The sequence below is a fragment of the Erinaceus europaeus genome, chromosome 5 (assembly GCF_950295315.1).
Source record: "Erinaceus europaeus chromosome 5, mEriEur2.1, whole genome shotgun sequence".
NCBI lineage: Eukaryota > Metazoa > Chordata > Mammalia > Eulipotyphla > Erinaceidae > Erinaceus > Erinaceus europaeus.
The window spans coordinates 9,586,946-9,589,568 of NC_080166.1; the positions used below are offsets into that span (position 1 = coordinate 9,586,946).

General features: G+C 40.4%; 1 pseudogene; it reads right to left on the reverse strand.

Annotated features, from left to right (window-relative positions):
• Positions 1–1,494: 1,494 nt before the first annotated feature.
• LOC132538577 (small ribosomal subunit protein uS14-like) lies at positions 1,495–2,050 on the reverse strand (annotated as a pseudogene).
• Positions 2,051–2,623: the final 573 nt, after the last annotated feature.

The window sequence follows — 2,623 nt, forward strand, 5'->3', positions numbered from 1 at the left end:
TGAGGATGAGTTCTTGCTGGACCCCCTGGCCTTCTTCAGCCTCCTTCTTTGTGATGTGGAATGACTATTTTTCATGGCAATTATTTCTAAGCATTGATTATTAGTTTTACTTAACTTTCCAGGATACTACTACAAATTGGAGGCTTGAAACAACAGAAACTTTTTTCATCATTTTTCTTCAGGGGTTGTCTACACTGCCGTTGTTGACAAATGGGTACAACTTCTCTGCAGAAGTTCTCTGCAGAACATTTTCATCCATCAGCATGGCTCTCTCCACCCTCTACTCCTCCTCCCTTCTCCAGAGTCCTAGTCCAAGTTTCACTTTCCCTCTCTGTCCTTAGTTTTATTTTGTTTTTTATTTCTTAAATTGTACTTTAAGTGAGATAATTTGGTGTTTATCCTTCTTAATAGCTGAGTAGTATTACATTATGCATATATACTAGTAAAGAACTATAGAAATGTTCCCTGAAAGTATAGTCTTTATTATGCATATATACTGTAACTTTTTTTTTTTAACCACTCATCTGTTCTTGGAAATTTGAGTTGCTTGCACATTTTGACTATTACAAAGTGTACTTATTTGAACATAAGTGAACATAGATCTCTTCTGATAGGTATTTTTGTTTCCTTTGGGTAAATCTCCAGAAGATAAATTGCAGGATCACAGAGTGGATCTACTTCTAGTGTTCTGAGAAATCTCCACACTGTTTTTTTCACAAGGGTTGGACCAATCCACGCTCCCACCAGCAGTGCATCAGTGTCCTTTTCTCCTTAGATCCTCTCCAACATTTGTTGTTACTGATCTTTCTAATATATGACAGTCTCACAGATATAAAGTGGCATTGCATTGTCCTTATTTGCATTTCTGTAGTAATCAATGACTTTGAGCACTTGTGCATGGATCTCTCCCTTGGTGAGGTTTCTGTCCATGTTCTTGCTCCATTTTCTAATGGGGTTTAAGACAACAGAGATGTATTCACTCTCAGTTCTGGAGGCTAGAAGATTGAAGTGAAGGTGTCAGCAGTGCTGTGCTTCCTTCAAAGACTTGGGGGTGGGAGTGGGATGGGGGTGGGGCTCTTCCATTGTCTCCATCTTCTGATGTCAGGAAGTTTCTTTTGTTAGCCAAGGATAGACTGAGGAGATTGGTGAGTAAATAGGTTCATGGAGGTGTCAGAAGGTAGATACTTCAGGTAGAAGCCTGGCTGGCTCTGTGACATTTTAAGTTTGGGTGTTAGGAAGTGGTGATACCAGGGATAGACGTAGGCAGGCTAAGAGGAGAAACAGGTTTAGAGGAAAGATAAAGAATGGCACTGAAAAGAATCTTAGAACTGCTGGACATCAGCATGAATACTTTGTGAATGTTTGTTTTATGGTAGTTGGCTCATGCATATTAGCCAGAGTAAAGGTTCAAAGCCATGGGATATATGCTTTCTGCCAGCATTAAGAAAGTAAACAAACAAAAAAAGGAATTAAAAATTTGACGTTATACCATCATTTATCCCCAGTTTGCAGAGAGAGCCACAGAAATGGAAAAATGTAGGGGGCGTGGCGGACCTGATTGAGTGCTCCTGTTACCTGGGTTTAAGCTTCTGGTTCCCACTTGCAGGGGGGAAGCTTCCTGAGTAGTGAAGCAGTGTTGGCAGGTATCTCTTTTTCTCTCCTTCCTATCTCTTCCTATTCCCTCGATTTCTCTCTATCTCTGTCAAATAAGTAGATAAATAAGATATTTTAAAAGAAAAGAAATTGAAAGTGCAAACAGAAAAGACGCTGGTCAGTGGTATATATATATATATATATGAAGTTCTTTTTTTTTATGTACAGAGATGTCATTTCTACTGTAAATGTCTTGAATGGCCAATTCCAGGAAGTACACTCAGTCCGACTTACTGAATCCAATGTCCTTCGCGTACTGGCGGAAACACTGATGGCACATGTTGAGGCCATATTTCCGGGTCAGACTGTGCCGGTTTGAGCAGACTCAAGAGTGAGAACCCTGGCCCAGGAATTTTCTCGGGTGGCTCCAGTAGAGCTGCTGATGACCCATCTTGCTTTGTCGAGTACAACAGGGTGAAAGGAAGTGGCTGTTTTGTTTTGTTTTAATGTTGTACTGGAGGATGAACTCAGAGCCTCAAACATATGCAGCTCTGCTGAGTGACTTCCTGGGCCCAATTCTCAAAAATGGTTTTAGAGGGGAAAAAATAGACATCACAGCACTGCGCCAGCATTCGTGGAACTTCCGTGGTGTTATCCACGGCATCCTCATGTAGTGCTGGGGCAAGTCCTGTGCATGGTCAGGCGTGCACTCTCCCCCTCTCTGTCTTCCCCTCCTCTCTCCATTTCTCTCTGTCCTATCCAACAACAATGACATCAGTAATAACTACAACAATAAAACAAGGGCAACAAAAGGGAATAAATAAATAAATAAATAAAAACTAAAAAAAAAGAAAATATATGATATGTTCTTTCATTCTCTTCTCAGCTTTTAAAATCATTATAATAAAATAAAATCATTATATTTGCTTGGCCACAGGCAAAGCACCATTTTGCTCAGCCCTGCCTGATAGTGGTATTGAGGATTGACCCTGGAACCTAGGATCCTTGGACATAAAAATCTTTAGCGTAG